The 19,949-nt window shown below is 48.1% G+C and overlaps 1 long non-coding RNA gene across 1 annotated transcript in view; it reads right to left on the bottom strand.

Annotated features, from left to right (window-relative positions):
• Nucleotides 1-2,785: 2,785 nt before the first annotated feature.
• LOC118668870 overlaps nucleotides 2,786-19,949 on the bottom strand; it is a 40,805-nt gene continuing 23,641 nt past the window's right edge. The window contains exons 2-3 of the long non-coding RNA XR_004971786.1: nucleotides 4,876-5,815; nucleotides 2,786-4,199 (exon numbers count right to left, since the gene is read on the bottom strand). This is a non-coding gene — a long non-coding RNA (uncharacterized LOC118668870). The remainder of the gene's footprint in view (nucleotides 4,200-4,875; nucleotides 5,816-19,949) is intronic.

The following is a 19,949-nucleotide window of genomic DNA, read 5'->3' as shown; positions in this document are numbered from 1 at the left end:
ACGACCCCCTGCTCACACATCTGAGGGGGTTGGGCTGTGCCCCCATCCTCTCTGGCCCAGCCCTGTATCGCATAGCAGCAAACATCCCCTCTCCAGTATATACAGTTTAAGCAAACACAGCTTCACGACTCATTCGACACTAAAGCAAGAAAATGATAAAAAGCAATGAAAAAAATTTGGCATTTGGCCAAATGCTCACAAGAGAAGAAGGGGCCTTACTGACAGGAAGCACCTCCCCATCCCTGCGCCCACCCCCCCCCCACACACACACACACACTCAGTGCCTTCCACAGGAGCTCCGTGAAGGAGTATATGTTCAGTGGGTGGTTCTTGCTTGTAGTTTTAAAGAACACAGGGGCCCCTGGTTGGATATAACATTGTCATACGAGCTCTCTGGGGGCAAGGAACCTCTCCCATCCCAGGAGGCAGCCAGCTGGCGACTGATTTTGTCTGCAGCACACACCAGCCTCTCCTCTCTAACCTCAAGGAGCCTAGTGTGATGTTGATGGCTTGGTGCTACTCCTCCCATGCTAGGGACAGGGTTCTAGGGCAGAAAGGGGAGCCAGGTGAACTGAACTACGAAGGGGCATTGGGTGTCCCCACTTCTTTATCACAAGCCAATCCCTTTATTCCTCTGCCTGGAATGTTCCCGAAGGATGATGCTGGCTCCTCTGCATGGATGCATGGATGTGGCGGGCCAGGCTGCGGGTGGTATGGGAGGGTGAGAAGGCGGCAGATGTGGCCACCTGGCCTTCACTCCCACAGCCCCCGGTGGGTTGGGAGTGGGCAATAAATTTGAAGAGCTAAAGAGTCCATATGGACGGAAATGACTTCTGGGGAGGAGGAAGGTTAGGGCCTGGAGAAATGTCTCTCTTTTCTGGGGAGGTTTTATCTCAGGACATCTGAGGCTCTCACACTTGAGTGTGCATCTGCAGCCCCCGGGGCCTCAGGAGAACGCAGATTCTGAGGACTCACCCTCAGAGTTTCTGATTCAGCAGGTCTGGGGCCCGGGTGGGGGGCGGAGGGCGGGTAGAGAGAATGTTTGTTTTTATCAGTTCCCAGGTGATGCTGAGGCTGCTGGTCCAGGCCCACACCTTGGGAACAACTGGAGCTTTCCAGAGACATGGACAAGATGGCCTGCTCTGTGGGGAAGTTCAGAACAGAGGCCAGCAAATGGCTGTTTCCGTGGGCCTCTGGCTCGCTGGGAGTGGTCTGGGGTGGTAAGGCAGGCAGTGCACACATGGTGTCTCAGTCTTCCTCCTTCCATCTCATCAGGGAGCAGGGAGAGGGAAGGCTGGGGTTAGAGATCAGGTGTGGCCTCCTGAAAGTACATGCACGCGTGCGTGCGTGTGTGCGTGTGGCGGTGGCAGGGGGAGGGTAGCAAGGGGATGGAGCTAGCCTTTGCCTGCCCCAGGAGTTCATCAAAATGCTGACTCTGACTCCATTTCCCACTGTTTGACCTCAAATAAGTGTCCACAGCTGTCTAAGATTCTTTTTCTCTACTGTGAAAGTAATTTATGGGGATTCCCCTCACAGTCTCTCCATCACCCAGTTCATACCCAACCTTCATGCCAAGAAAACCCCCCACCTCCTCCAGGAAGGCTTCCCTGATTGCTCCAGTCCTTCTCTGCCTCTGCCCCTGGCTCTCTCCATGCCTCAAAGGCTAGACCACATGTGTTACTCCCCCTATTTAGCCCACAGTGGCCTTCACATAGCCTGGCCACAGTAGGTGCTTAGTAAATAATACTGAGCTGAATTTAATTTAGAGCAGAGCTAAGAGAACCAGGAGTGGGAGGCAAGGAATGGCAAGGCCATGGGCTCCCAACTGCTGAGCTAAAAGTGGAAAGAACAGTCACAGCCCCGGAGGCTTGGCCTTCTTCCTTCTCTCACCATCTGCTTTGCAAGAAAGGGAGCAGAGAAAGGCCACAGCACATGTTACTCACTGAAGTCATGGGTTGAGGCAGTTAGAGATGGGGGGTGGGGGAGGAAACCAACCTTCCTGTCTCAGTGGATGGCCCCTCCAGCTACCCCGCTTATTCAGGCCCCAAACTTATGACAGTCCCTGCCTCTCACCCCACATCCAGTCTGGTAGGAAGACCTGGCAACTCTCCTGCAACACAGACTCAAATTCACCCTCTTCTCTCCATCTCACTGAAGCGGCGCCTGCCCAGACCTCCTCCTTCACTCCCCGGGACCCCCGAAATGGTCTCCTCTCTCGACGTTCTGCGCCTCTTCTGTTCTCTGGAATTCACTCCAGCATGAATGATATTGCAAAAATGTCCATTAGTCACACCACTTTATTCCTTAAAGCCTTTCAAAAGTGTCCCCGCCACTCCTGAAACAAAATCCAGACTCCTGGCCATGGCCGTCCAGGCCCTTTCTGAGCTGGGCCATAGTAGGTGCTCAGGAAATAATGTTGAGCTGCTCCAACCTCACATCTCCTAGTTCTCTTGCTGCTCTTCTTTCACTCCCTGCACAATGGACACATCAGCTCCCAGGCATTCCTGGCCCAGCCCCACCCTGGCCTTCGGGCACTGGCTTTCCCTCTGCCAGGATGCCCTCCCTGTGGCTGTTCAGGGAGCAGTTCGTGCACCTACAACTCAGGTGCACACTGCAAAGTGCTGGCCACCGTTTGGTTGTTGCTGACCCCAGGAGGGATAGAGAGAAAGAATTTCTGACCCCAATGCAACCAGAAGGGGACAGATTCCAAAGAAAGTAGATGCCCAATCTCCCCCCACCCCCTCTCGCCCCGCGCCCCACATCGGAGACACAGACTCCTCTGAAGTCCAGATGCTCAGGGATTCCTCTGTGCGCCCTGAAAGGGCCAGAGCCCCACCTCATGCCTGGGTGGGCATGGGACACACCCGGGAGGAAGGCCAGCTGTCATTCACATCATAGTCAATAGTAACCTCCCCTCTGATGATGGTGCCCGGTAGCTGTGTAGTGAATGGCCTACGAAGCCCCAGGCAGTGACCCAGGGAAGTTACTACTAGAATCTGTTTCCCAGGGGAGCTGGGAAAGAGACCAGTGAGGTCTTTTTACTGGGAGGAGGGGGTCAGTGAGAAAATGAAATGCATGTCCACCCTCATGTTCTCCATGGTTTTTGTAGGTGGGTGATGGGCACGGCTGGGAAAGGTGGAGGATCTCAATATCACAAGACATTTCCCTGATCTTCCAGCTGTACCTCACGCTTTTGTTGCTACAAGGTCTCTGGTTTAGATACTAAATCTGAAGTGGTCAATAAACAAAATGACAGCATCTGACCCCCATCTCCCCAGCATCACCTCCGATCCTACTTCCCATCCAATGGGATACTGAACTGATAGACCAACCCCTGTGTCACAGGGCGTGGGGACAATCACATAAACAAGCAGCCATAAAGCACCCAGCACAGCGCCCCTCATAGGCCTCCTAGTGTGTTCTCTTGATGGGGCGGGGGCTGGGACGGGGGTTTTTGGAACAAGGAGGACTTCCTGGCACCTTTAAAATTACGCTGTAAAGAGAAAGAATTAGAAGAAAGAACAGAAAAGGGGGGGTGACAGTTCTGCTTCTCGATATGCTTCTAATTTGGAGATCCTGGCAAAGGGCTGAGACAGCGTGGCAGGGTGAGAGGAGCACTGACCCAGAGCCAGGAGCCTGGGGTCTGGAAGCTGCTCCGTCGCAGCCTCGGGGCTTTCGGGGGTGGGGGATAGGGAAACCCCACCCCCACCTAATGTCCCCTCTTCACACAAAGGGGCCGAGGGGAGAGCACCCCCAGCCTGCTCCCGCCCAGCGCTGCGAGTCTGGGATTCTATTTAAGAGCACGTAGCCCATATGGTTCCCATTGAGGAGACTGCATTTTCTCAAGTGCCGCCCCCCCCCTGCAATCCAGATTCCCACCATGTGACCCCATCTTCTCCCAATGGTGTTCCGTTTTATGGCTTGTTGCTCTGTGTGCGTGATTTGAGCTTGGGGACTTTTTTTTTATCCCCCACACAGAGATTTCCCTCCCTTTTCCAGAAAACGTGGAGCGTGAACTTTTGACTGCCTGCAACCCTCAGGGGGACGGCAGTGAGGACAGAGGGCAGGAGGAGATGGATGTGTCCGCCTGTCTCCTGCTGCCGATTTCTCTGCTTCTTCATTTGTTTCTTCTCTGTTTGAAGCGCTGCTCCTGAAGGCCACTCACATGAATCATTCGAGAGCTGAGGCCAGAGAGAAGGCTGGAGAGAAGGAATAGGTTCAGTTCAACAGTTCAACCAACATTTATGGAGCTGCTCGGGCCTGTGCATGCTGGGGTGGCCAAGGGGAGAGGCCAGGCTCAGGGCCGGAGGAGGCCACAGGCTGGCAGGAGAGGCACAGGAGCACCCAAAGATCCCACTCCCTGGCTAACCCCTCTTGGGCTGTTCACAGGGCCTGGGAGAGAACAGGGAGAGATGAGAAGCCCACGTGACAGGGAGGGGCCCAGAGAAGGCTTCCTAGAAGATTCCACATCCAGTCATTGGTTTGTTCAGTCATTCCACAATTATTGATCAATCCCCTTGTAGGTGCCAGGCCCTGTGCTGTGTACACTGTGGATAGAGTGGTGAGTAAACAAACGTGGTTCCTGCACTCAGCCTCGAGGAAGAGAAAAAACATAGAACAGAAAATATAGTCATAACGTGTGAAAGTGCTAACAGCAAATGCAAAGGGGTCTCACCTAAATCGGCTGATTCTTCAGGAAGTGACATTTAAGCAAGAGTGAAAGAAAGAGTAGGAGTTAGTAGGGAGTAGGAGTTAGTAGGGAGTAGGAGTTAATAGGGAGTAGGAGTTAGTAGGGAGTAGGAGTTAGTAGGGAGTAGGAGTTAGTAGGGAGTAGGAGTTAGTAGGGAGTAGGAGTTAGCAGGGGAAAATACATACCAAGGTGCTCATGCCCAAAAGAGCTTTACTCCTTCAAGCACCTCAAAGAAGGGCCATGTGTTGAGAAGATGGAGGTGGGAGCAGAGCATGATCCAGAAGAGGTTGGCCAGCTCATCCCTGCCATGGTGAGCACAGGACTCAGCCTGAGGTCAAGGTCAGAGGTCATTCTGAGGTCAAATTTAGGGGTCAGTTTGAAGTTGGGCTTAGTGTTTAGCCTATGGCCAGGGTTTCGTCTTTGATGCCAGAATCAGGACTTGGTCTGTGGCCAGGTTAGAGTCAGTCTGAATCCAGAGCCAGAGTCATTCTGAGGTCAAGTTTAGGGGTCAATTTGAGGACAGCATTAAGATCAGTCACTCATTAAATATTCACTGAGCATCTCTCTGGCTGACTCCTGGCCTTCCTGGAACTTCTAGTTGAATGGGGAGGACAGTCATTAAAGAGGGAATTGCCCGAGTAGTTAGTTCATTAACTGCCACTGCCATGAGTGCTATGGAGGAGGATGCTAGATGTCCTGAGACCTCAGAGGAGGCTATTGTTCCAGTTACTACGGCCAGGTAGTAAATGACCCCACAACTTCGCAGCTTAGAACAAGCCTATGTTATGCTCACAGAATTTGAAAACCAGAAAAGGCATGGTAAGGGTGGCTTGTCTCTGCTCCATGCTGCCTGGGGCTTCAGCTGGGTAGACTGGAAGGGTGGGAGTGGCTGGGTAGCTGGGAACCGGAATCATCGAAAGGCTCCTCATTCACATGCCTGGCACAGGGGCCAAGCCTGATGGCCAGAGCACCTCTGTGGGGTGTCTCCATGTGGCTTGGCTTCCTCACAGCATGGTGACTTCAAGGTGTCTGGACTGCTTACATATTCACAGCTGTTACGGGGGACAGGCAGAAGCTGCCTCATCTTCTGTGACCCATCTTCAAAGTCACACAGCATCACTGGTCCTGTGCCCACCAAGAAACAAGGGAAGAGGAATTAGACTCTAACCCATTGGGCAGTAGTATGGTATTCCTATAGAACACGTGGATCGGAGATACTTGGAAATGTCTGGGAAATACCATCAGCCACAGATACAAGCAAAGGGCCGGTCAGTTTGGGCTATGGTAAGGGGTCTATCCCTGAACAGCATTAGAACGAGGACAAGACAGTTTGCTCCTGGAATGCACACAGGCCTCCAGCACAGTGGGAGCTATTCACTTAGCCCTGCAGCCCCAAGGCCACAGGACACACTCGGGGTGGAGGAGAGGATTCAGAATTGATGAGAGGATTCAGAATTGAAAACCCATCCTCTTCTTCCCAGGAGAGAGGGCTGGCTGTGTCCCAAGTCCTGGCTCCACTTCCTTACTGCAGCATCAGTTGTCCCTTTGTAAAATGGGGTCAAGTTCTCCTGGCCTGGGTAGATTGGAGGCTGGCATAATCCAGGCTGATTTCGGGTTCCCTGAAGCTTGAGGAGCCTATAGATGGGCCTAACGTTGATTAAATGCCATATTTTTTTAAATATATTTTATTGATTTTTTACAGAGAGGAAGGGAGAGAAATAGAGAGAGTTAGAAACATCGATGCACATCTCCTATTGGGGATGTGCCCGCAACCCAGGTACATGCCCTTGATCGGAATCGAACCTGGGACCTTTCGGTCCACAGGCCGACGCTCTATCCACTGAGCCAAACCGGTTTCAGCTAAATGCCATATTTTAAAAAACCTTTGGTACCTTACAGATGGTAAGTTAATAACATTTTGCTGATGAAATAAAAAGTTTTGTGAATCAAATTCCATATGAAATACCTCAGGGAACGCCTTGCCTTTATGGAATCCTGTGGTAAAGTCTTCCAAAATGAAGAGTAGGCTATGAAATTAGGAATTTCTCCCACTCTGGCTTTTTTGAAAATACAGATTTGTGTCAGCCTGGTTAGGGGAAGCAGAGGCTCTCCCTCTCAAGATCTAGAGTCAGATAAAACATTTCCTTTCCTCGCACTGGTCTCTCTCTACCATCTGGAGCATCGCCACTTGTCCTGGGGACGGAGAGGAAAATAAATGGGTCCAACAGCAGGGAGGAGCCCCCCAACCAGAAGTGGGCATGGCTTGAGCTCGGTGGGTCTCTGGGAAGCATGAGAACACCTGGAGCAGGTACCAACCTGGAGACTGTGAGGTTGAAATTGGAGCAAGGCTGCCTCGGGGACTCCTTCAGGTGGGAGTTTAAAGAGCTTCGTGCATGAGCTCTGGGCACTGGCCATGGTTCAGCTGCTAACTCCCTGAGTGGTCTTGGGGCCTCTCTCTGGGCTTCAGTTTCCTCCCCTGGCGGAGTCAATTCTGAGTCCATCTCACAGCTCTTGGGCCCTGTCCCCAACAACAAACCACCCCACCCCACTCCACCCCTTTGCAAAGGCTGGAGTTCTGCAGCAGTCCGGCATGACCTCCTTCTTCACTGGCCTTGGGAAACTCCCTGAAGTTGGCCCCAGGGCCAGGGTCAAGCGGGAAGTGTGGCCCAGATGAACTCATGTTGGGCTCTTGCCCTGCAATTCATCCCTTTGCAGGCAGCTCAGTGACTCACCTCAGGGGAGGAAGAACCAAGGCCATTTGAAAACCGAAAGCCCTGTGGGGCTCTTCTCTTCCAAAGGCCCCGAGAACAAGCCTTTGGCAACTCTGAGCTCTTCCCTTCCCAAGGACTCAAAAGGAAAAGCTAGCCCAGCTGGTGTGGCTCAGCAGTTGAGTGTTGACTTATGAACCAGGAGGTCATGGTTCAATTCCCGGTCAGGCACATGCCCGGGTTGCAGGCTTGATCCCCAGTAGGAGGTGTGTAGGAGACAGCAGATCAATGATTCTCATCATTTAGGTTTCTGATTTTCTAACCATATATATATATATATATATATATATATATATATATATATATATATTTTTTTTTTTTTTTTTTTTTAAAGAAAAGGCTAAATGTGTCCAGCCCAGTTGTTATTCCCCCAGGGCAGGTAAAGCACCCTTCCTTCCTCTTTCTCTTGTCTCTGAGCCAGAACCTCAGGCCCAGCCTGGCTGTGTGGTGGTGATTGCACTCCTTGACCTCTCTGGGCCTGTCTGTGCATCTCTAAACTCCAATCCCTCTGCTTTAGCTCAGTGCATCTGTGGTCTTCCTCTCCATCCATACTAACTCAATCAACGCCCCCCCCCCCCCCAAATCCCACACAGCTTAGTCCCAAGAAGGTTTGACTCTATTTAGACGAGTTCTGTGACAAAGCTGTGTCTTGCTCTCTGAATATTCATGGGCTCCCCCACATTCTCAAGCCATCTTGCGTTAAGTGGGGCCTGGTGACCACCTCTGACCAATGATTGCTTCTTGGCTGAGCACAGAAAAGCAGGCAAGATTCTCCATACATTCTCTCCTCCTGCCACCTGGGAGGTGAGCCCAGAGGTCTCACATTACAGATCTGCACTGCTGAGTGTGGTCGCAACTAGCCACATCTGGCCATTTAAATTAGAAAAACTACAAGGAAATTTAAAATTCTATTTCTTAGTCACACTAACCTCATTTCAAGTACTTGGTAGCCACATGTGAGTAGCACAGATTGCATTGCCCAGCACATACAGGACATGCATCATTGCAGGAAGTTCTCTGGGACAACACAATTCCATGTGGTAAAGCTACAAGATGTCAGGTCACCATCAGCCTGGGCCTCCCACCAACTCACAATGACATGTAGCATGAGCTAAACATAAACTTGCATTATGTGGAGTCATTAACATTTCAGTGTAGAGCTGCTGCTCCCACAGCGCCCAGCCTACCCTGATCAGCAAAGCCTACCTGCATGAAATGAACAGGGACAGCAAAAACAGGCAGATACCATATGCAGTCCAAATAACCCATGCAATAGAGTCAACACCGTGCTGGCTTGTGGGGGCAGCTGCCTGAAACACCATCACGGGACAGGTCCTGGAGAAGTAAAACTGGGCTGGGCTTTGGAAAGTGGGCAGGGTTCACATCGCCTTGTGGTTTTCTATCTGTGAGAATTTTTGGTTGCCCACCTGGGAAAGCTAGGCAAGGAGGGCAGGCATTCCAGCAGGAGCACTACCATGGGCAAAACACAGAGCAAAAATGTTGCTAAGAACACAAAAGGACTGGTCCATGCTATTTTCCTGGGGGATGGCCAGGGAACCTTGGGAAGCTCAGGAGATAAGTCAGATGGGAATTAAGAAGTGAGGTTCTCTGTATGTTTTCACCCAGAGCTGGCTAAGAGTAAGGTAGAGCATGTAGAAAATGAAGGATAAACTAATGTTGTCATTGCTGGTGGCCAAGGGTGGGGTTGACATCAGGAATGACAGGCCAGAATTGAATAACCAGGGGTGCAGAGTTTGACTGGGAAGTGTGAGGATTTAGAGATGGCATTTTGCTTATGGAATAATCAGTTAATTGGCCATTAATCCACAACAGAACTAGTTATCCCCAGAGCCTCTCCCTTCCGAGTTCTAAGCTCACCTTTCCAAGACTCTCCTTCACTTCCCCAGTGAAATGACTTCACCACAGCAGTCTCCTATCTCTTCCTCCAACTCATCCTGCATCCCAGCACCAGGCAAGACTCCCAATATTTACCTGGGTCACGCCTCTGCGCAAAGGCCTTTCAGGTTCTCCAACGAAAGCCAACCTCCTCAGTCTGCCATTTGAGACCTTCCACTCTGGCTCCAATATGCACTGCCAGATTTCTCACTGCTCCCTTGGCACAACCCCCAACTGTGCCAAATGGATACCCCCTTTGCTGCCTCTGCCCCTTACTCCTATCAGATTCCTCCTGTCCCATGAAGCCTTCCCTTCTTGAGGATTCTCTTGTCCTGCCATCTCACTTTTCTTCTGCTGCCAATGGGGAGAGGTTCAGAAACGCAGACCTCAGCGTTGAGGGCTGGGCCAGCTTCTCCACTATTGGCTAAGGAGCCCTGGGCAAGTCACTTAACCTCTCTGAACCTCACTGAAGTGAAGATAGTCCACGGAATGGCTAAAGTCTGAGAAATCACTTTGTGAAAGCAGACTCCGATGGGAGGGATCACGTTATATTTCTTAGCCTCTTTTCATGCACACATCTCGCCTACTTTGTTCCCCTCCCATAGCATCTCGTTCACAATAAAGTCTCACCCCAAATGGCAGGTGGGAGGCACTGGAGGCCTCTGGGTGAAGCATTTCTGGCATCCACAGAACCCCGTGGGAGCTGCAAACTTCACTCCTCCTTCCCACCTCGGTCTGCACATCCCTAAAACAAGAGGGTTGGGTGAGGAGGTCGGGCCAACACTGCCCCTGACCGTCTTGTGGGCCATGACAGGATTCAGAGCAGTGGGTTCCCCAGAGGAAGCCTGAGATCAAGGAGCAGAAAGAAGCCAGAGTTCCTGTTTCTAGCTGTTCCCTGGGAAGTGTTCATGGGAGAGAAATCCATGAAAAGGGAGGTTGGGAGTCAGTGGCATGGACTTGTGTTTCCATTTCCTGGGACTTGTGTTTCCATTGCAGGGATGAGGTCTGCACACCCCAACTTCTGACTTCCCCTGAACTGTGGCCCGGCCAGCAGCTTCCTATCTATACCCTGAATAAAATCTGAAACCTTTACTGCCACCCACAAGGCCCTGTGCCATCTGTCCCTCGCCAATCTCCCTCACCCATCCCCCTCCACACCCCACCCGCACTCTCTGTGTCCTGGTGTCCTGATGGTCTTCTGCTCCTGGAACGGTCTTCTCCCTTCTCCTGCGGGCTCTTTCTCAGCTTTAAATCCTACACAACCCTGGCGAATGCCCACCTATGCTTCAGGTCCCAGCACAAAGGTGGCTTCCCCAGAGCCCTAACTATCATCCCCCTCCATAGTTTGGGGTCCCTGTTATATGCTCTCATGGCTCACAGTTTTTTTCTCTCCATAGTTCTTTCACAGTTCATAATTACATGTTGGAACACATTTGTTTAATGTCTGTCTCCCCTAACAGAATGTAAACTTTGTAGGGCTAGGGCCAGGTCTATTTCACTCACTAGTCAATCCCCAGCAATAAGCCTGGCATCTAGTAGGTACTCAATAAAGATTTGGTGAATAAATGAATGAGTGAATGGATGAATGAATGAATGAATGAATGGGAAAAATAAGACAATTTTTTAAATCATGTAAGAAGATCCTTAGCACCACATAGGCCAACCACCCTCTGGGCTCAGGTGCCCATAAGCACCTCTACACTCCTGCCCTCAGCCCTCATGACCCCTTGCCCACACCCTGCTCATCCTTACCGGACACAGGGGAGGGTCACTCCATGTGACTTCAGCTGGCCTGGACCTCACACTGAGCCTGGCTGGGCCTGGGCTTGTGGAGAATAAACAGTTCCAATCCAGATGGGCCTCACTTTGCCCAGGAACTGGGCTTAGACACGTCAGATTCTGCGAATCTGGCTTCCCCAGGCCCCGGACCCCTCCCAGAGCGGCAGCCTCTGCTCCCCTGGTTGGGCCGCTGGAGGGGAGCCAGGACTCTGCCACCCTCGGGTCTTCCACCTCCCACAGCTCCCAGGCCCCCCAGCTCATAATCTCTCCTTCAAGATGTAAAAATATGTTTCAAGGCACTAACTAGGGAGGTCATTACTTCAAAGACCCTCTTGGCAAATTCTTTTATTGGCCCCAGTTTAAAAAGCCAGAGTCTTCTTATAATGGAGCTCCTTAGAGCAGAGCCCACCTGTGAAAATACTGCCCTCTTCAGGGACTGAGCCGGGCAGGGCAGGGCAGGCGCCAGGCCCCTCAGCTGCTCCCAGAGGAAGGGTGGGAGGAGGCTCAGAAGAGCTTAAGAAATGGTCTTTTCCTAAAGAGAGGGAAACTCCTCCTGGCCAAGGCCTCCAGACGGGAATTAACGCTTTCAGGGCCTAGTTGAGGCAACCAGCGGTGAGTGTTCTGGCCCCGGCAGCGCTCTCCTGAGTAGAAACGCCGTGTGCTGAAGGGGCTGACGTTGGCCAAGCCCTTTATCCCTTCACTGCCCAGCCCTCTGAGCAGATGGCCTTGCCTCTCACCTCCCATGAGGAAAAGCAGGCATCTCCTAACCCCAGACATAACAGGGATTCCTGGGCTCAGTCCCTCGCTCTGGTTAGCATGTGAGAGCTGTCTGTTTGCTCCAAGCCTTTATTGCCCTGCGAGAGCCACACAGGCATGTCTTTCCTACCTTCTCGGGGAACATCCCTCTCGCACGGAGCACCCCTGACTCCATGACTGAATCTTTCGCTCTCTACTTGTTTCTCCCATCGCATGCGTCTGCCACATTAAAACCACACGGCTCCAGGTGCTGCCCTCACCCCCTTCTTCCATTTACGGCCAACTTCTTAGAAGCAGGCACACTTGCTGTCTTTCCTTCATCTCCCTGACCCTCTCCTCAGTCCATAGTAGTGTGGCTCCCCACCGCTTTTCTGAAATGCCTCTCTCCAAGGGCTCCCTGTTGCTAAATTCCCTTCAGCAGTCCATGGCCCTGTCTCTCCACCTTGAAGTGCTCCCGCTCCTTGCCTTGCTCAGCACAGCACACCTGAGTTACCTCCTACCCTCCGGCTGCAGTTTCTCATTCTTCATCAGGGGCCTCTTTCGAATTCTGTTTTGACTCTTCTCTTTTCCTTCTCACTCCACGCTTGCCCTATGTGATCTTCTCACTCACGTCCACGGCTTCAGTGGCTGCACTCTTTCTCTGGAGCCCAGATCTTTCTCCTGCATTTTGGACCTACATATTCATTCACTCGTTCACGTACCCACTCACTCAACGGATTGAGAACCTACCACTTGCTAAGCACTGTTCTCAGGAATATAACAGATCAAGCCCCTGCTCTTGGGGGAGTTAACAATGCCGTAGAGACGAGCACTATTGTATAAAACAAGGTCATTCCATGCAGGATAAGAGCAAACGGAGTCATGGGCCAGTGTGACCGGGGACCCAAGGGCTGCATCTATCAGGGTTAAGTCAGGAAGAACAGACAAGATATTAAGAAATGAGGGATATATTGTAGGAATAAGATATTGTGGGCAAAGCTAGGGAAGTGGGGGTCCTAACGGGGGAGTTGGAAGATCAGAAGAAAGTTATGAACCAGGCCCCTGAGGCTAGGTGTGTCCAGCCAGGAGCAGGGCCTGAGAAAAGTCAGTGAAGAAGTCTGTGGAAGGCTGTTTCCTCTACACCCGGTGGTGACCAGGGCTGGGAGTGGAGAAGAATATTTAGAGATCCATCAACGCTCACCTGGATTATTGCCGCGTTTCCTCATCAGTCTCCCTGACACTGTCTGTACCGTGTTCCAAGGTGTCCTTCACAGTACAGCCTAAGCACCTTTCTAAACCCCAACCCTAGCCTGTCAGTCCCTTTCTTAGAACACGGCCTGCTCCCCATTGCCTTCCAGAGAGCATGCAGGCTGACTCCTTGGCAGGCTGGCAGGGCCCCTTAGGACCCTGCCTACCACGCCGCTGCCCTCTCTCACTTCTCTCTCTTACAGAGCCTCCCCTTCAGTCTCACCCCAGCTCTCCAGATCCTCACTTGGTAAAATTTTCTTCAGTTCCTTATGTTCTTAATCTCTTCTAGACCCCAGGGCACCCTTTTTTCTCTCACATTCTTTTTCTGGCCAATTCTTACTCACCCTGCAGAGCTCAGCTTAGACACCTCCTCCTCCAGAAGCCTCTAAGACACCCACCCCACAGACATCTGGGCCCTTCCCACGTGCTTCCCCGGCTCCGTATTAGATCCTCTCTTTGCCCTTGTCTCATGCTCAGATACCCGCAGGTTTGCCTATCGCTGTGCCTCACTTGCCTGTGGATGCCATGAGGGAAGGGGCTTCGCTGTGATCAGCCCATGCCTGGGCAATGGACGTGTTTGATAAGTATTTCTGTTGAATTAACGAAAGTTTATAAGAGCTGTGCAATAAAACATGAATATGGGCATTCTTTCATGTTCTTGTAAAAGCAAAATTTTGTGTATATTAAAATTGCAATTTATAAAATAAATAGAGGAGAAATGTGTGCATAGTTAAAAGAAAAAGGGGATGGAAGGGACAAAATATAAATGTTAATAAAGTTTTATCTCTGGATGGTGGGACTACGAGTGACTTCGCTTTTTTATACTGAAGTCTCAAACTGTTCTTTAAAGTTTAAAAATCGCCATTAAATATTTTCAAAAGCAATAAATTGCTCTCTAACCACCTACTGCTATTTTTATATTCACATTCCTTCCTGACCGCATTTGTTCTATACTTCCAAGAACGGAGGTCTCTGTCTCAGGCAGAGAACGCCAATTTTTTTCTTTCAGTAGGAGTTGACTGACCTGTCTTATCCCTGTCATCTGTTCCCAGATACCATCTGCCAGAAAACATGTTTCCATCCTTCCTTATTCATCCTGCTATGACAAACAGTAATCACAAGGGTTTTGAGTTGTATCAGAATGGCATACTGATTGGTATTGATAGACACACAAATGGCCCTGGTGTGGCTCCCAAATATGGCTTTCAACAATAAGCTTTCCCCAGGGCCCCCAAGGGAATACACAAACAGAAGACAAAACAAGGCAATGAAGCTGCTTGTTCCTGGTGGGTTCTTTGCCCCCCGTGCAGAGCTGAGTCAGGTCTCCATTGGCTGGGTTGGGTGAACTTCTTCTCTCCAGCCTAGCCCAGCTTCGGACCCTGCAGCTCTCACTACGAGAGGCAGGGCAACCCTGGGCACTCCTGATCCGGGAAGAAGAGGAAGGTTCTGTGTGTGATGAGGAGTGTGCTGGCCCTAGAACCCAGAGCAGCAGTGATCCCGGAGGCCCCGCTCAGCTGTGGGACCCTCACCAGGTTTACTCAGCAGTGGAAGTAAGTAACCACTGAATCCAGGAGAGAAAGCAGAGTTCACGTCTGGCTCCATGGACCAATCTCTGGCCCTGAGCATCATCATTATGAGGTTCCCTTGGGAGCTTCATATAAAACCTTTCGGAATAATCTTCCCCGAGGACGCCTTCATTTTTGTCATTTCAGGCCATATTAGGATCTTTGGGTTTGATCTGGTAGGAAAAGGGGAAGCCTTGAAAGTTGCCAAGCAGTGGATAGGCTTGGTTGGTTTAGTTGCCCGAAAAGGAGAGTCTAACATCAGTGGGTGTGGTGGGCTGAGAATTGGGGCAGGGACTGTTGTTAAGAGGCCACTTCTGTATTTCCCACAGACACATCCCGCAAATGTAATCACCAACTATTGTCAATTATCTAGATTCTGCCCATTTGCCGTTATAATGTGCGCAATGCATCCTTAAACACCCCTGCATCACATTTTTTATTTCTTTATAATACATTCCTAGAAGTAGAATTACTGGTTAAAAGAGTATAAATCTTTATAAGACTCATAATGATTCCAAATATTTGAGCCTTGGTGTCTGGAAAGAACAATTTTCTTTCCAGAAAACTTTTTTCAGTTCATACTCCCACCAGCTGTGAGTAACAGTGTCAAGTCACACCCTTGCAAGCACTATTTTTTTCTCCAATCTTTGTTAATCTGATAGTCTAAAAAAAGACGTCTCATTTTAATTTGCATATTTTGACCACCAGCCATGTTTAAAATGTTTAATGTGTTTATTAACCTTTCATAACTCTGTTTCAAAGTCCTTATATTTTAAAAACATTATCTTTTACCACATCAATTGGAGATATTGTTCAATGTTCTAAATTGTCCATAAGCATTGGAAAATGGTACATATTCTTTCTATCTAGGATGCAAATTTTACATTACTGCTTTAAATGTTTAGATGGATAATGGTTTAAAAATGTCTCAATAAACTTGGCTTTTGTAAATCTCTTTCTACCATTCTAATAGGTTTTGCTTTGTGCCTTTTGACACTATAGTGTTGGGAGCATTAAGTATTGATTGGATTCTAAAAGGAAACAGGTGGCCCACTCTAAGTGGGTAATTTGAGGAGGGACGGTGTGCAAAGGTGTGGCTCTGGGGCAGTGAAACCACAGTGGCAGGACAGTACCCTAAGGGCTAGAAGCAGCAAGGGACCATCATCTTCCTTAGGCTGTGAGGGGCAAGGGTGACAGCAGATACAAACCTGGACTCAGGGAGGGCCCATGGGAACTGAGGCCTCAGGGGAGGAGCAGCGCCAACAGGAAGGCTGCTAGGGAACTAAGCACCCCAGCCCCACCATCCAACTTCTCCCCAATCTCCTGCTCGTGCTCTCCACTGGCCAAACCCCAGGGCAAGCAGAGGGAAAGGGAGCTGTCGGGATGGCCCTTACAGGTGAGCCTGCTGAGGCCCAGAGCAGTGAGAAGATAGGAAGAGTGAATCTGGAGGAGAACGCAGGTGTCCAGAACAAAGATAAAAAGTTTAAAAGTCCCTAAGCATTTTAACTCTCATCAGTAGAAACTGAACTTTTAGGATCCTCTTTTGGGATCTGTAAGTCTCCTTTTCTGATTTCTTGTTTTCGTGCTTCTCCAATGTAATTTTAGTCTATGCATTTTCTTCTAATGGTAAGATTAGTTTGATTTTATTTGTTATCACATAGCTTGCACTTGTGGTTAAAAGTTTTAACTGTGAGCTAAAAGTAAAGAGAAAATGCCTGGATAGTGGACAGAGCCTGTGAGCTATCCCCTAATATCCATTTTCCCTCTCCTCTACAATAATAGGACCCTTAACTATCACCTAGGCATATGGCTGTTCAGAATAAAAACTATATTTCCCAGCTTTCTTGTAGCGAGGATGGCCATGGGACTACGATCTGGCCAATAGGATGTGTGGGAAAGGGAAGTAGTCACACTGGTCATTTCCCTGAAGGAAGGAGTGTGAGTTCTTCCCCATTCCTCTGCGCTGCTGTGTGGAGCATGGACGTGGTAGAGAATCACCTGGACCCAGTGATGCTGAAACAATAGATCACCGGTACCACCTGGATTGCTTATTCCAGACACTAGATGGGAAAGACATAAACTTCTCTTAAACTTAAATCACTATTATTTTGAGTGATACATCAAGCCTCATTCCTAACTACGTACTACAGATATCCAGGAGAAAAATTTTAGCCATCCATTTAAAAAGGCAGAGAGTAGAGATTAACATTTTCTGAGCACCTACTCTAAGTTTTCATCTATATTGTAGCATTTAATCCTCCCAATAATCCTGCAAAAATGAGTGTGATTATCTTTGTTATTCATGAGGAGACTGACGCTCAGTTAGCTTAAGAAACTTGCTCACAGTCACACAGCTAAAGCCCTGACTAGATCAGGGTTTGGACGAGGGTGTATTTATCTGGCTCCAAAGCCAAGGTTTCCTTCATGTCAATCATCTGAAGATGAATGAACAGAAAGGAGACTTCTAACTGGGCCAAGAACAAACTTACATACAGGCCTAATTGCCTCATATCCTATAGAAACAGCGTGCTTTTGGGAAACAAATAGATACATCATAACACCTTGTTATCATAGCAACTGTTGTCTACAACTGGAATTCATTCTTCAGCTCTGAGGAGAGCCAAGGGCCCTCAGCTGGGAGGATTGGTGAGTAATAGGAAATGCAAGAGCTCAGCCTCCTGCCCTCCAAGCAAGAGGTCTTGGGAGACTAAGATATATCATGCACGAAGTCAAACCTTTCTGACTCACATGCTATGGCCAGCACCATCCTAGCAACTGTCTTGATTCAGAGAAAATTACATTCCCCATTTCTCTTCTGTGCACACTGGTTGCAGGCAAAAGGAGAAAAGAATTATGGAAGCTTCGGGCTGATTTTATGCTTCTCAAGGATAGTAAGAAAATAAATGGGGTTAGGACATGTGTTCAGCTCCTGGGTATCACTGGGTTGTCATTATTAGGTTCCACATTTGTATTATCTTGGGCTCTCTCGCAGATGGCTGCTTTGGGGTGCACTGTGAAGTTAGCCCATCTCTAAAAATAGTCAAGTTGTCACTGCTGTTGTCTAGCATGAGCCCCCATTACCGATGCAAAGATGCATATTCTGTGTTCTCCTGAGGGATCCAGTCCGTGGTGGGGGGTAACAAAGCTTTGTGGGTTCTATGTAATAAGGCAGAGTCCAGCTGGCATAGCGTCAACCTATGAACCAGGAGTCACGGTTCCATTCCTGGTTAGGACAAATGCCCTGGTTGTGGGCTTGCTCCCTAGTGTGGGACATGCAGGAGGCAGCCAATCGATGATTTTCTCTCATCATTGATGTTTCTATCTCTCTGTTTTCTCCCTTCCCCCCCCAAAAAAATATTATTTTAAAAGACAGAGAATGACACCTTCTCCATCTATTTGCCACTTGACCCCGAAACAACTCTGGATTCTGGTGTTCTCTCCAAGTTTCTCTTTAAACTAATTTAAGAACTTCTCTCTTCTAAGGTACAGGTATGCGGCGTAGGTCAGGATTAATTTTTTACATATGAATGTCCAATTGTTACAAGATCTTTGGTTGAAAAGACTATTCTTTCTTCATTGAAGTGCTTTGGCACCTTTGTCAAAACTCTATTTACCAACATCACACCATATATATAAATTAGCTCAAAATGGACCAAAGACCTAAATATAGCTATAAGAGCTAAAACTATAGAATTCTTAGAAGAAGAGCATAAATCTCCATGACCTTGGTTTTGTAGATATGAAAACAAAAACATGAGTGATAGAAAAAAAATAGATAAATTGGGTTGTAACAAAATTTAAAATTTTTTGTGTCAAAAGACAGTATTAAGAACGTGAAAAGACAACACATAGAATGAAAAAAAATTGCAAATCACACATCTGATAAGGGTATAATATCTATTATATACAAAAAACTGTCACAACTCAACAATGAGAAGACAACAATTTCAAAATGGGCAAAAGGTCTGAATAGACATCCCTCTAAGGAAGATTTTTACAAATGGCCTAAACACCTAAATAGATGCTCAACACCACCAGTCATTTGGGAAAAGCAAACCAAAATCACAAAGAGATATCACTTCAAACCCACTATGATGCGTAAAACAAAACAAAACAAAACAAAACAAAACAAACAGTGGAAAGTAACAAGGATGCTACTTTGATGAGGATGTAGGGAAATTAGAACCCCTCTACATTGCTGGTGGAAATGTAAAATGATATTGAAGCTATATGAAACAGTTTGGCTGTTCCTCAACAAATTAAACATAGATTGCCATGTGACCCAGCAATTCCATTTCTAGGTATATATCCAAAAGATCTGAAGTCATATGTTCAAACAAAAACTTGTACAAGTTGTTAACAGTAGCACTACTCAGATAGAAAAACCTCTAATGTCCATTGAATAATGAATAAACAAAATGTGGCATATTCATACAATGTATATTATTCAGACATAAAATGAATGAAGTATAATGCATGCTCCAACATGGATAAACTTTGGAAACATTAAGCTAAGTTAAAGAAACCAGACACAAACAGCTATATATTGTTTGATTCCATTTATATAAAATATCTGGACTAGGCAAATCCAGGGATAGAAATCAGATTAGAAAATTAGACATTGGCAGGGGCTGGGACCAGAACGGAATGAAGAGTGACTGCTTAATGGGGACAGTTTCCTTTGGCAGTGATGACATTTGCTGGAGCTAGATAGTGATGATGGTTGCATAACACTGTGATGCATTAGATGCCAATGAATTGTATCTTTAAGGCGATTAGCATACCAAAAATGGCAATTGGCCACATTTGTGTGGGTCTATTGTGACATTGATTTATGTGTCTATCCCGTCACAGATATCAATCACACTTTTGATTATTTGTAGCTTTATAGTAAATTATTAAATTAGGTGACGTGATTCCTCCAAATTTATTCTTCCTTTTAAAAATTGTGGTGGCTATTCTAGTTCCTTTGCTTTATTGAAATACAATTCCCTTACCACTCTCATGCACCAATTGAAAGTATACAATGTTAATCATTTTAGTACATTCACATATATGTGTAACCATCAACACAGTTGATTTTAGAACATTTTTATGACCTCAAAAAGAAATCCCTTACTTACAGCTATCATCTCCATACTCCCAGTCCTAAGCAACCAAGTATCTACTTTCTGTCTCTATGGACTTCCTTCCCTATTCTGGACTTTCATCTGAATGACATCATATAATACATGGCCTTTTGTGACTGGCTTTTTTTCCCCACTTAGC

The sequence above is a fragment of the Myotis myotis genome, unplaced genomic scaffold (genome assembly GCF_014108235.1).
Source record: "Myotis myotis isolate mMyoMyo1 unplaced genomic scaffold, mMyoMyo1.p scaffold_m19_p_14, whole genome shotgun sequence".
Taxonomy (NCBI): Eukaryota; Metazoa; Chordata; class Mammalia; order Chiroptera; family Vespertilionidae; genus Myotis; species Myotis myotis.
This window is presented reverse-complemented; position numbering and strand designations above follow the sequence as displayed.